Source organism: Rhipicephalus microplus, chromosome 9 (assembly GCF_043290135.1).
Source record: "Rhipicephalus microplus isolate Deutch F79 chromosome 9, USDA_Rmic, whole genome shotgun sequence".
Classification (NCBI taxonomy): Eukaryota; Metazoa; Arthropoda; class Arachnida; order Ixodida; family Ixodidae; genus Rhipicephalus; species Rhipicephalus microplus.
In genome coordinates, this window is record NC_134708.1 from 134890984 (window position 1) to 134900565 (window position 9582).

A 9582-nucleotide genomic window follows, 5' to 3' on the forward strand; every position below is an offset into this window, starting at 1 on the left:
CACTCCCGGGAGGGCTTGAACCTCCAACCTTTCGGTTAACAGCCGAGCGCGCTAGCCAATTGCGCCACGGAGACAGTCCTGCTCCACTCTCACCACCATCAGAACATATCTTCAAAGCTATCAGCCCAAAGAAAAAAAAGCGCCGCACCACCACCGGGTGGGCTCGAACCTCCAAGATTTCGGTTAACAGCCGATCGCGCTAGCCAACTGCGCCACGGAGACAGTCGTGCTCCAGTCTCACCACCATCAGAACTTATCTTCAAAGCAATCAGCGCAAAGAAAAAAGGAACACACCACTCCCGGGAGGGCTCGAAACTCCAATTCTTCGGTTTACAGCCGATCGCGCTAGCCCAATGCGCCATGGAGACAGTCTTGCTCCACTCTCACCACCATTAGAACATATCTTCAAAGCTATCAGCCCCAAAAAAAAGCCCCGCACCACCACTGGGTGGGCTCGAACCTCCAACATTTCGGTTAACAGCCGATCGCACTAGCCAATTGCGCCACGGAGACAGTCGTGCTGCACTCTCACCACCATCAGAACATATCTTCAAAGCTATCGGCGCAATGAAAAAAGCAACACACCACTCCCGGAAGGGCTTGAACCTCCAACCATTCGGTTAACAGCCGAGCGCGCTAGCCGATTGCGCCACGGAGACAGTCCTGCTCCACTCTCACCACCATCAGAACATATCTTCAAAGCTATCAGCCCAAAGAAAAAAAAGCGCCGCACCACCACCGGGTGGGCTCGAACCTCCGACCTTTCGGTTAACAGCTGATCGCGCTAGCCAATTGTGCCACGGAGATAGTCGTGCTCCACTCTCACCACCATCAGAACATATCTTCAAAGCTATCTGCGCAAAGAAAAAAGCAACACACCCCTCCCGGGAGAACTCGAACCTCCAACTTTTCGGTTAACAGCTGATCGCGCTAGCCAATTGCGCCACGGAGACAGTTCTGCTCCACTCTCACCACCATCAGAACATATCTTCAAAGCTATCAGCCAAAAGAAAAAAAGCGCCGCACCACCACTGGGTGGGCTCGAACCTCCGACCTTTCAATTAACAGCCGATCGCGCTAGCCAATTGCGCCACGGAGATAGTCGGGCTCCACTCTCACCACCATCAGAACTTATCTTCAAAGCTATCAGCGCAAAGAAAAAAGCAACACACTACTCCCGGGAGGGCTCGAAACTCCAACCTTTCGTTTAACAGCCGATTGCGCTAGCCCATTGCGCCACGGAGACAGTCTTGCTCCACTCTCACCACCATCAGAACATATCTTCAAAGCTAGCAGCCCAAAGAAAAAAAAGCGCCGCACCACCACCGGGTGGGCTCGAACCTCCAACCTTTCGGTTAACAGCCGATCGCGCTAGCCAATTGCGCCACGGAGACGTTCGTTCTCCACTCTCACCACCGTCAGAACATATCTTCAAAGCTATCAGCGCAAAGAAAAAAGCAACACACCCCTCACGGGAGGTCTCGAACCTCCAACTTTTCGGTTAACAGCCGATCGCGCTAACCAATTGCGCCACGGAGACAGTCCTGCTCCACTCTCACCACCGTCAGAACATTTCTTCAGAGCTATCAGCCCAAAGAAAAAAAAGCGCCGCACCACCACCGGGTGGGCTCGAACCTCAAACCTTTCGGTTAACAGCCGATCGCGCTAGCCAATTGCGCCACGGAGATAGTCGGGCTCCACTCTCACCACCATCAGAACATATCTTCAAAGCTATCAGCGCAAAGAAAAAAGCAACACACCCCTCCCGGGAGAACTCGAACCTCCAACTTTTCGGTTAACAGCTGATCGCGCTAGCCAATTGCGCCACAGAGACAGTTCTGCTCCACGCTCACCACCATCAGAACATATCTTCAGAGCTATCAGCCCAAAGAAAAAAAAGCGCCGCACCACCACTGGGTGGGCTCAAACCTCCAACATTTCGGTTAACAGCCGATCGCGCTAGCCATTTGCGCCACGGAGACAGTCGTGCTCCACTCTCACCACCATCAGAACATATCTTCAAAGCTATCAGCCCAAAGAAAAAAGCAACACACCCCTCACGGGAGGTCTCGAACCTCCAACCTTTCGGTTAACAGCCGAGCGCGCTAGCCAATTGCGCCACGGAGACAGTCCTGCTCCACTCTCACCACCATCAGAACATATCTTCAAAGCTATCAGCCCAAAGAAAAAAAAGCGCCGCACCACCACCGGGTGGGCTCGAACCTCCAAGATTTCGGTTAACAGCCGATCGCGCTAGCCAACTGCGCCACGGAGACAGTCGTGCTCCAGTCTCACCACCATCAGAACTTATCTTCAAAGCAATCAGGGCAAAGAAAAAAGGAACACACCACTCCCGGGAGGGCTCGAAACTACAATTCTTCGGTTTACAGCCGATCGCGCTAGCCCAATGCGCCACGGAGACAGTCTTGCTCCACTCTCACCACCGTCAGATCATTTCTTCGGAGCTATCAGCCCAAAGAAAAAAAAAGCGCCGCACCACCACTGGGTGGGCTCGAACCTCCAACATTTCGGTTAACAGCCGATCGCGCTAGCCGATTGCGCCATGGAGACAGTCGTGCTGCACTCTCACCACCATCAGAACATATATTCAAAGCTATCGGCGCAATGAAAAAAGCAACACACCACTCCCGGGAGGGCTTGAACCTCCAACCTTTCGGTTAACAGCCGAGCGCGCTAGCCGATTGCGCCACGGAGACAGTCCTGCTCCACTCTCACCACCATCAGAACATATCTTCAAAGCTATCAGCCCAAAGAAAAAAAAAGCGCCGCACCACCACCGGGTGGGCTCGAACCTCCGAGCTTTCGGTTAACAGCCGATCGCGCTAGCCAATTGCGCCACGGAGATAGTCGGGCTCCACTCTCACCACCATCAGAACTTATCTTCAAAGCTATCAGCGCAAAGAAAAAAGCAACACACTACTCCCGGGAGGGCTCGAAACTCCAACCTTTCGTTTAACAGCCGATTGCGCGAGCCCATTGCGCCACGGAGACAGTCTTGCTCCACTCTCACCACCATCAGAACATATCTTCAAAGCTAGCAGCCCAAAGAAAAAAAAGCGCCGCACCACCACCGGGTGGGCTCGAACCTCCAACCTTTCGGTTAACAGCCGATCGCGCTAGCCAATTGTGCCACGGAGACGTTCGTTCTCCACTCTCACCACCGTCAGAACATATCTTCAAAGCTATCAGCGCAAAGAAAAAAGCAACACACCCCTCACGGGAGGTCTCGAACCTCCAACTTTTCGGTTAACAGCCGATCGCGCTAACCAATTGCGCCACGGAGACAGTCCTGCTCCACTCTCACCACCGTCAGAACATTTCTTCAGAGCTATCAGCCCAAAGAAAAAAAGCGCCGCACCACCACTGGGTGGGCTCGAACCTCCAACATTTCGGTTAACAGCCGATCGCGCTAGCCAATTGCGCCACGGAGGCAGTCGTGCTCCACTCTCACCACCATCAGAACATATCTTCAAAGCTATCGGCGCAATGAAAAAAGCAACACACCACTCCCGGGAGGGCTTGAACCTCCAACCTTTCGGTTAACAGCCGAGCGCGCTAGCCAATTGCGTCACGGAGACAGTCCTGCTCCACTCTCACCACCATCAGAACATATCTTCAAAGCTATCAGCCCAAAGAAAAAAAATGCGCCGCACCACCACCGGGTGGGCTCGAACCTCCAAGCTTTCGGTTAACAGCCGATCGCGCTAGCCAACTGCGCCACGGAGACAGTCGTGCACCACTCTCACCACCATCAGAACTTATCTTCAAAGCAATCAGCGCAAAGAAAAAAGAAACACACCACTCCCGGGAGGGCTCGAAACTCCAACCTTTCGGTTTACAGCCGATCGCGCTAGCCCAATGCGCCACGGAGACAGTCTTGCTCCACTCTCACCACCATTAGAACATATCTTCAAAGCTATCAGCCCAAAAAAAAAGCGCCGCACCACCACCGGGTGGGCTCGAGCCTCCAACTTTTCGGTTAACAGCCGATCGCGCTAGCCAATTGCGCCACGAAGACAGTCGTGCTCCACTCTCACCACCGTCAGAACATATCTTCAAAGCTATCAGCGCAAAGAAAAAAGCAACACACCCCTCACGGGAGGTCTCGAACCTCCAACTTTTCGGTTAACAGCCGATCGCGCTAACCAAGTGCGCCACGGAGACAGTCCTGCTCCACTCTCACCACCGTCAGATCATTTCTTCGGAGCTATCAGCCCAAAGAAAAAAAAGCGCCGCACCACCACTGGGTGGGCTCGAACCTCCAACATTTCGGTTAACAGCCGATTGCGCTAGCTAATTGCGCCACGGAGACAGTCGTGCTCCACACTCACCACCATCAGAACATATCTTCAAAGCTATCAGCCCAAAGAAAAAAAAAGCGCCGCACCACCACCGGGTGGGCTCGAACCTCAAAGCTTTCGGTTAACAGCCGATCGCGCTAGCCAACTGCGCCACGGAGACAGTCGTGCTCCACTCTCACCACCATCAGAACTTATCTTGAAAGCTATCAGTGCAAAGAAAAAAGCAACACACCACTCCCGGGAGGGCTCGAAACTCCAACATTTCGGTTAACAGCCGATCGCGCTAGCCCATTGGGCCACGGAGACAGTCTTGCTTCACTCTCACCACCATCAGAACATATCTTCAAAGCTATCAGCCCAAAGAAAAAAAAAGCGCCGCACCACCACCGGGTGGGCTCGAACCTCCAACCTTTCGGTTAACAGCCGATCGCGCTAGCCAATTGCGCCACGGAGACAGTCGTGCTCCACTCTCACCACCGTCAGAACATATCTTCAAAGCTATCAGCGCAAAGAAAAAAGCAACACACCCCTCACGGGAGGTCTCGAACCTCCAACATTTCGGTTAACAGCTGATCGCGCTAACCAATTGTGCCCCGGAGACAGTCCTGCTCCACTCTCACCATCATCAAAACATATCTTCAAAGCTATCAGCCCAAAGGAAAAATAGCGCCGCACCACCACCGGGTGGGCTCGAACCTCCGACCTTTCGTTTAACAGCCGATCGCGCTAGCCAATTGCGCCACGGAGACAGTCGTGCTCCACTCTCACCACCGTCAGAACACATCTTCAAAGCTATCATCGCAAAGAAAAAAGCAACACACCCCTCACGGGAGGTCTCAAACCTCCAACTTTTCGGTTAACAGCCGATCGCGCTAACCAATTGCGCCACGGAGACAGTCCTGCTCCACTCTCACCACCATCAGAACATATCTTCAAAGCTATCAGCGCAAAGAAAAAAAAGCGCCACACCACCAACGGGGGCTCGAACCTCCAACTTTTCAGATAACAGCCGATCGCGCTAGCCAATTGCGGCACGGAGACAGTCCTGCTTCACTCTCACCACCATCAGAACATCACTTCAAAGCTATCAGCCCACAGAAAAAAAAGCGCCGCACCACCACCGGGTGGGCTCGAACCTCCAAACTTTCGGTTAACAGCCGATCGCGCTAGCCAAGTGCGCCACGGAGACAGTCGTGCTCCGCTCTCACCACCATCAGAACATATCTTCAAAGCTATCAGCGCAAAGAAAAAAGCAACACACCCCTCCCGGGAGAACTCGAACCTCCAACTTTTCGGTTAACAGCCGATCGCGCTAGCCAATTGCGCCACGGAGACAGTTCTGCTCCACTCTCACCACCATCAGAACATATCTTCAAAGCTATCAGCCCAAAGAAAAAAAAGCGCCGCACCACCACCGGGTGGGCTCGAACCTCTGACCTTTCGGTTAACAGCTGATCGTGCTATCCAATTGCGCCACGGAGACAGTCGTGCTCCACTCTCACCACCGTCAGAACATATCTTCAAAGCTATCAGCGCAAAGAAAAAAGCAACACACCCCTCACGGGAGGTCTCGAACCTCCAATTTTTCGGTTAACAGCCGATCACGCTAACCAATTGCGCCAGGGAGACAGTCCTGCTCCACTCTCACCACCATCAAAACATATCTTCAAAGCTATCAGCCCAAAGAAAAAAAAGCGCCGCACCACCACCGGGTGGGCTCGAACCTCCGACCTTTCGTTTAACAGCCGATCTCGCTAGCCAATTGCGTCACGGAGACAGTCGTGCTCCACTCTCACCACCGTCAGAACACATCTTCAAAGCTATCACCGCAAAGAAAAAAGCAACACACCCCTCACGGGAGGTCTCAAACCTCCAACTTTTCGGTTAACAGCCGATTGCGCTAACCAATTGCGCCACGGAGACAGTCCTGCTCCACTCTCACCACCATCAGAACATATCTTCAAAGCTATCAGCGCAAAGAAAAAAAAGCGCCGCACCACCACCGGGTGGGCTCGAACCTCCAACTTTTCAGATAACAGCCGATCGCGCTAGCCAATTGCGGCACGGAGACAGTCCTGCTTCACTCTCACCACCATCAGAACATCACTTCAAAGCTATCAGCCCACAGAAAAAAAAAGCGCCGCACCACCACCGGGTGGGCTCGAACCTCCAAACTTTCGGTTAACAGCCGATCGCGCTAGCCAACTGCGCCACGGAGACAGTCGTGCACCACTCTCACCACCATCAGAACTTATCTTCAAAGCAATCAGCGCAAAGAAAAAAGAAACACACCACTCCCGGGAGGGCTCGAAACTCCAACCTTTCGGTTTACAGCCGATCGCGCTAGCCCAATGCGCCACGGAGACAGTCTTGCTCCACTCTCACCACCATTAGAACATATCTTCAAAGCTATCAGCCCAAAAAAAAAGCGCCGCACCACCACCGGGTGGGCTCGAGCCTCCAACTTTTCGGTTAACAGCCGATCGCGCTAGCCAATTGCGCCACGAAGACAGTCGTGCTCCACTCTCACCACCGTCAGAACATATCTTCAAAGCTATCAGCGCAAAGAAAAAAGCAACACACCCCTCACGGGAGGTCTCGAACCTCCAACTTTTCGGTTAACAGCCGATCGCGCTAACCAAGTGCGCCACGGAGACAGTCCTGCTCCACTCTCACCACCGTCAGATCATTTCTTCGGAGCTATCAGCCCAAAGAAAAAAAAGCGCCGCACCACCACTGGGTGGGCTCGAACCTCCAACATTTCGGTTAACAGCCGATTGCGCTAGCTAATTGCGCCACGGAGACAGTCGTGCTCCACACTCACCACCATCAGAACATATCTTCAAAGCTATCAGCCCAAAGAAAAAAAAAGCGCCGCACCACCACCGGGTGGGCTCGAACCTCAAAGCTTTCGGTTAACAGCCGATCGCGCTAGCCAACTGCGCCACGGAGACAGTCGTGCTCCACTCTCACCACCATCAGAACTTATCTTCAAAGCTATCAGTGCAAAGAAAAAAGCAACACACCACTCCCGGGAGGGCTCGAAACTCCAACATTTCGGTTAACAGCCGATCGCGCTAGCCCATTGGGCCACGGAGACAGTCTTGCTTCACTCTCACCACCATCAGAACATATCTTCAAAGCTATCAGCCCAAAGAAAAAAAAAGCGCCGCACCAGCACCGGGTGGGCTCGAACCTCCAACCTTTCGGTTAACAGCCGATCGCGCTAGCCAATTGCGCCACGGAGACAGTCGTGCTCCACTCTCACCACCGTCAGAACATATCTTCAAAGCTATCAGCGCAAAGAAAAAAGCAACACACCCCTCACGGGAGGTCTCGAACCTCCAACATTTCGGTTAACAGCTGATCGCGCTAACCAATTGTGCCCCGGAGACAGTCCTGCTCCACTCTCACCACCATCAAAACATATCTTCAAAGCTATCAGCCCAAAGGAAAAATAGCGCCGCACCACCACCGGGTGGGCTCGAACCTCCGACCTTTCGTTTAACAGCCGATCGCGCTAGCCAATTGCGCCACGGAGACAGTCGTGCTCCACTCTCACCACCGTCAGAACACATCTTCAAAGCTATCATCGCAAAGAAAAAAGCAACACACCCCTCACGGGAGGTCTCAAACCTCCAACTTTTCGGTTAACAGCCGATCGCGCTAACCAATTGCGCCACGGAGACAGTCCTGCTCCACTCTCACCACCATCAGAACATATCTTCAAAGCTATCAGCGCAAAGAAAAAAAAGCGCCACACCACCAACGGGGGCTCGAACCTCCAACTTTTCAGATAACAGCCGATCGCGCTAGCCAATTGCGGCACGGAGACAGTCCTGCTTCACTCTCACCACCATCAGAACATCACTTCAAAGCTATCAGCCCACAGAAAAAAAAGCGCCGCACCACCACCGGGTGGGCTCGAACCTCCAAACTTTCGGTTAACAGCCGATCGCGCTAGCCAAGTGCGCCACGGAGACAGTCGTGCTCCGCTCTCACCACCATCAGAACATATCTTCAAAGCTATCAGCGCAAAGAAAAAAGCAACACACCCCTCCCGGGAGAACTCGAACCTCCAACTTTTCGGTTAACAGCCGATCGCGCTAGCCAATTGCGCCACGGAGACAGTTCTGCTCCACTCTCACCACCATCAGAACATATCTTCAAAGCTATCAGCCCAAAGAAAAAAAAGCGCCGCACCACCACCGGGTGGGCTCGAACCTCTGACCTTTCGGTTAACAGCTGATCGTGCTATCCAATTGCGCCACGGAGACAGTCGTGCTCCACTCTCACCACCGTCAGAACATATCTTCAAAGCTATCAGCGCAAAGAAAAAAGCAACACACCCCTCACGGGAGGTCTCGAACCTCCAATTTTTCGGTTAACAGCCGATCACGCTAACCAATTGCGCCAGGGAGACAGTCCTGCTCCACTCTCACCACCATCAAAACATATCTTCAAAGCTATCAGCCCAAAGAAAAAAAAGCGCCGCACCACCACCGGGTGGGCTCGAACCTCCGACCTTTCGTTTAACAGCCGATCTCGCTAGCCAATTGCGTCACGGAGACAGTCGTGCTCCACTCTCACCACCGTCAGAACACATCTTCAAAGCTATCACCGCAAAGAAAAAAGCAACACACCCCTCACGGGAGGTCTCAAACCTCCAACTTTTCGGTTAACAGCCGATTGCGCTAACCAATTGCGCCACGGAGACAGTCCTGCTCCACTCTCACCACCATCAGAACATATCTTCAAAGCTATCAGCGCAAAGAAAAAAAAGCGCCGCACCACCACCGGGTGGGCTCGAACCTCCAACTTTTCAGATAACAGCCGATCGCGCTAGCCAATTGCGGCACGGAGACAGTCCTGCTTCACTCTCACCACCATCAGAACATCACTTCAAAGCTATCAGCCCACAGAAAAAAAAGCGCCGCACCACCACCGGGTGGGCTCGAACCTCCAAACTTTCGGTTAACAGCCGATCGCGCTAGCCAATTGCGCCACGGAGACAGTCGTGCTTCGCTCTCACCACCATCAGAACATATCTTCAAAGCTATCAGCGCAAAGAAAAAAGCAACACATCTCTCCCGGGAGAACTCGAACCTCCAACTTTTCAGATAACAGCCGATCGCGCTAGCCAATTGCGGCATGGAGACAGTCCTGCTTCACTCTCACCACCATCAGAACATCACTTCAAAGCTATCAGCCCACAGAAAAAAAAGCGCCGCACCACCACCGGGTGGGCTCAAACCTCCAA

At 53.1% G+C, this 9582-nt stretch overlaps 1 non-coding gene across 1 annotated transcript; it reads right to left on the minus strand.

The window, feature by feature from the left end:
• On the minus strand, window positions 1-77 carry TRNAN-GUU (transfer RNA asparagine (anticodon GUU)). The gene has a single exon. It is a non-coding gene; the product is annotated as a tRNA-Asn (tRNA).
• Window positions 78-9582: the final 9505 nt, after the last annotated feature.